This window comes from Scylla paramamosain, chromosome 17, assembly GCF_035594125.1.
Source record: "Scylla paramamosain isolate STU-SP2022 chromosome 17, ASM3559412v1, whole genome shotgun sequence".
NCBI lineage: Eukaryota > Metazoa > Arthropoda > Malacostraca > Decapoda > Portunidae > Scylla > Scylla paramamosain.
This window is the reverse complement of record NC_087167.1, coordinates 6,272,501-6,277,500: the sequence shown is the minus strand read 5'-3', so window position 1 is coordinate 6,277,500 and position 5,000 is coordinate 6,272,501. Positions and strand designations below refer to the sequence as shown.

The 5,000-nt window shown below is 40.5% G+C and overlaps 1 long non-coding RNA gene across 1 annotated transcript in view; it reads right to left on the bottom strand.

Annotated features, from left to right (window-relative positions):
• Positions 1–2,617: 2,617 nt before the first annotated feature.
• The window catches only part of LOC135108384 (uncharacterized), a 21,876-nt gene continuing 19,493 nt past the window's right edge, over positions 2,618–5,000 (bottom strand). The window contains exon 3 of the long non-coding RNA XR_010272240.1: positions 2,618–4,031. This is a non-coding gene — a long non-coding RNA (uncharacterized LOC135108384). The remainder of the gene's footprint in view (positions 4,032–5,000) is intronic.

Genomic DNA, 5,000 nt, shown 5'->3' with positions numbered 1-5,000 from the left:
GTCTATCAGTGTGATTACTTCGCCTATAGGTTCCTGTATCCCTCGTAACATCAGATTAGTTTTTCCATTTACTTCATCCTATTCATTTTTTTTTTTTTCTCTCTCTCTCTTTTTTAACTAACATTTCCCAATCGGTTTTAATTCCATCACGACAGGCTGCGTTTCGTAATGTTTAGTGTAGCAACTGTTCTTTTCATGTACGTACACACATACACACACACACACACACACGTACAGTATCACAGAAGCTTTATCTCTCTCTTCTCTCTCTCTCCCTCACAGGTAAGCTTCACTCCCATTGGTTACCGCATAGTGGTGACGTCATTCGTGTCTCAGCCAATCACGATGCTGGTAAGTCTTTTTCTGTTGGTTGTCTCTTTGGTGATGTCATGTTTAGGTCATTGAAGAAGAAGAAGAAGAAGAAGAAGAAGAAGAAGAAGAAGAAGAAGAAGAAGAAGAAGAAGAAGAAGAAGAAGAAGAAGAAGAAGAAGAAGAAGAAGAAGAAGAAGAAGAAGAAGAAGAAGAAGAAGAAGAAGAAGAAGAAGAAGAAGAAGAAGAAGAAGAAGAAGAAGAAGAAGAAGAAGAAGAAGAAGAAGAAGAAGAAGAAGAAGAAGAAGAAGAAGAAGAAGAAGAAGAAGAAGAAGAAGAAGAAGAAGAAGAACAACAACAACAACAACAACAACAACAACAACAACAACAACAACAACAACAACAGCAACAAGGAGAAAAACAACAACAAGAACAACAACAACAACAACAACAACAACAACAACAACAACAACAACAACGATTAATAAAACAAAACAAAAAAATAAGAGCAGGTAACTCCATTTCCCCCAATAAAAAAAATCTAACTGAACTATTACTTAAAAAAATTGATTAAAAAATTTCTAAACTCACTGAAGCTAAAATAATTATACACGAGTGATAAAAAAAAAAAAAAGAAAACTGGAAAAAAAAATGAGGAAAAAACTGAAATTAAAAAGGTGGTATGTTTGTAGTGAGATTAAATGAGATGAGATGAGATGGGATGAGATGGCTCTGGTGGTGGTGGTGGTGGTGGTGGTGGTGGTGGTGGTGGTGGTGGTGGTGGTGGTGCCGCGGGGTGAGTGGAGATGGATGAAGGGGAGGGTGCGGCGGGCAACACTTCATTACGGGGATGACTGAGGGGTGAAGCCGGCGGGCACGTGACGCGTCAGTGCCGGGGAGGGAAGGTGCGGTGCCAAGTCGGTCACCCCACTCTGGTACATCCCTGGTACACAATTCCCTCGTGTCTGGGTCCCTTCTCTTACACTTACTCGATTTGCTGGAAACGTAGATCTAGTCATTCCTTTCTTAAAATGGTTACAGTTTATACGTAGGGTGATAAAAGAAGGAATAAGGGAAAAATCAAGGTCATGTATCAATTAATAGGGAAACTCTATCTGCTGCGAGCGTAAATCAAGCCATTCTTTTCTTTCTTACAAGGTACAGTTTATACGTAGGGTGATAAAAAGAAGGAATAAGGTAAAAAATCAGGAAACACGTATTAATGAATAGAGAAATACTTGTAGTGCTCTCGTTTTCTTCCCTCCATTTGTAGATTTTTACTTATCATCACCACACAGTATGAAAAGCACAGTAATGTTTGCTGTGTTTATCTGAAGGCACCTACCCTCTAATAACTGATGGACAGCTTTTTGACTCTTGTTTTGGTGACCGGAAACCTCAGTGAAACCTTTTTTTTTTTTCCTTATAAAATCTTGTCCCTTTGCCGGTGTCCCCTCCTACATTACAGAAAAAAAAAAAAAAAATGTAAACGCTAGGATAAAATGCTGCCCCCCGTGATTTTCGCTACACAAGACTTACTCAGATGCTTCCCTGTTTTTTCCTCCTCTTCTACAACTTGAGCTCATATTTTGACACACATTTCCTTAACTACTAATAAACTCTGAGACACCTATTTTCTAATTTTCCATCCACCTCTAAAACATTTGCACTGCCTAGAAAATTTTCAAAAACGTATTTTTTTTTTTTTAATTCCTTTCTTGCATGTGCTTATAAAGATTCCATGCGTTAATTTTTAGTGCTGAGAAATTGTTTACATATACCAGTGAAAAGGGTTAAAAAAAAAAGTATCAAGATAACTCGGGAAACTTAAACTGACTGATTTTTTTTTTTTTTTTTTTTTGTATTTTCTATATATTTTTTTTTTTCCTGTTTTTATTAGTTTCTTGTAAAATATACGATTAATTAATAGACGTATCTAGACACTAATAATTTTCTAATATACCGCAAGGGACATTTAATGAAAGCGACAAGCAGACGGCTCATTACTTTTCATATTTTCCAGATGATGATATTTTCCAGTGAGTGATGATTTATGGACACGTTAAAAATTAATAAAAACATTGTCCATTTAAATAAAATACCTCGTTGAAAAAAAAAAAATGCATATTGTTTGCGTTTTATTTTATTTTTTTTTATTTCGCTCTTATGACATGTTAGTATTCATGGAAACGCTGCTCTTTGCATACGCACACAATGGTAAACACACGTAAAGGGATTTTTTATTTATTTATTTTTTATTTTATTATTTATTCATTTATATTTTCTTTATTTTTTCATTTATTTTTTTATTTATTTATTTTTTTTTTTTTTTTCTCGGTTGTTTCCTCTTGGTGATCGCTCGTCTCCACTTTCCTCTATCTTGTGGGTCTTCTGTTACACCAAACACCCGCTTGTCTTCCTTCATTGCTTCCATAAACCTCTTTGATCTTCCTCCCTGCCTTCCTTCTGCCCAGTGGATCCCTCTCCAGCATCCTCTTGCCTCACACACTCCTGTATCTCCCGCGCATGGCATGGTGTGTAACTGGGATAAAAGCGCTCAAGTGAAGTGAAGAGGCAACACCACCAGCTGGGGCGGACACAAAGGCACTGGTGGACTAAATATCGCGCTGCACCGCCTCGCTCTGTTCCTCCCCGCCCTGCCCTCCACCACGTGCACCGCCTCACTGTGCTCCTCTCCCCAACCGCCTCGCCACAAGACACACAAACAAAACACCTCTACGCGTGATGCTCTAACACCTTTGGCCGTCCAGTCCTCTGCTTAAGGACAGGCAGGGATTTGTTGTGATTCTGTTCTTACATATTCTTAGTGCAACTCACTGTTCATGCCAAAACAACAACAACGTCATACAGTGATGATGCTGGAGGTGAGGACCGCACGGCATGGCTAACACCGCGGGATCACAGGCCAATGAGGCGGGAGGGGCGTGCCGCGGTGACTCCTGTGCCCCTGTGATGCCGCCACGGGGTGATGTCGGTGTGAGCACTTCTTCCGGCACACCCTGGCGTGGCGTGGGTGTGCCGGGCTGGGCGTCACAAGGCCTCGTTAATATTCACGAGCTGCCTCGCCACATTAACCATCGTTAGTGGCCCAGAAATATACGCGAGTTGCTTCGGCAGTTAGCGCTCGTTATGGGTCCAGAATTTCTCCATCAGAGAGCAGAGCAGACATCAAACTGGATTTTAAGTGTGATAGAGGGAGGTGTTGCCCAAGTTAATAACACTCGTCACGTAGATGATGAAAACTGTGCAGTGCTAAGTGCTTCAGCTCAAACTTTCCTGCTTTTTTTATCTCTTCATTTCATTTTTTCAACGGGTAAGGACAGCAATCATGACGTAACACGAGGTCACCACAGCAGTACTTTCCCCGTCCAAAGTCACCTCTCATTTAAAGTCTACATAATCTCATTTCGGAGCCTCTGCATTACATAAAGAGTGTTGCCTGTGAAGCACTGCCTTGCATCAACAGCATTCAGGTGACCACAGCAAATATACGTGAAATTAACCATTTACCTTGGCTGGCGGCTGAAGATGGTGGCTGGCGGGGCCCTGGTAGATGACGTGATGGTGGTGGGTCACAAGGATCAGTCCAAGGCTCACCCCATCGTGCTCTGTCAAGACGTGGCACCGACGTTACCTGTGGCACTCCAACGTGACCCCCGCCCAGCACCTCAGCACCTGGACACACCTGCCGCCACGCTCACCTGTCGGGGGAAGATTGAAGAAATTACCAAGACATCTTTAAATAATTGATACGTAATTGGTCATTTTTAGCGTAACCCTTTCCCATGCGATATCCGACAATTCTCGATACTGAAAGCAATGTATGAAACCTTTATAAGAGTCTACAAGAAAGAAGGGCATTCGAAGTATAGATTTTTTTGCAATATCTATCCAGTATAAAGTTTAGAACTGGCTGTAGAACAAGAAAAAACGTCTCAGAGTGGTTAGTAACTAAGGAAAAATATGTCAATGAGCAGTGAAAGGATTACGAACACTCGCTCACGTTAACTGTACTTCCTACTTGTGTAATATTTAAATTCAAAATCATCCAAATGAGTAATACTAACGCTAGTACTAATGCTATTACAAACACTTCCATACAAATAAGAAATCCTCCTCCTCCTCCTCCTCCTCCTCCTCCTCCTCCTCCTACTACTACTACTACTACAAGAGTTTTCGAGAATACTAGGGAGAGGAAAGAAATCAAGGCACTCAGGAACTTAAACAACCTCTTTAGTACATTTATCCAAGACCTCAAGAAATGTGTGACTAATACCTGTCAAATGTCACTTGTTATTCCCACAAGTACTGTCACATGACGATCAAGAAAAGACAGAATGGAAGATGTCAGAACCACAACTGTTTTAGAAAGGAGACAGATGATGACAGATGTTTAAAACTGTTTAAGACTGAAAGTAAATAGCATATGACAGAACCAGAACCGTTTAAGACAGGAAGCAGACAGGTGATCGGTGACAGAAAAACTAATGATACAAGTGACAGATGACAAAAATCAGATCCTCTTAAAGACAGAACATACAATACAGAACCAGAACCGGAACCGCTCAAGACAGAGTACAGATGATGGATAAAAAGAACCGAGAAAGGATGAGATGCAAGTAGGGAAGAGCGCAAAGAAGAGAAGAGACAATGTATTAGAAAAAAAAATA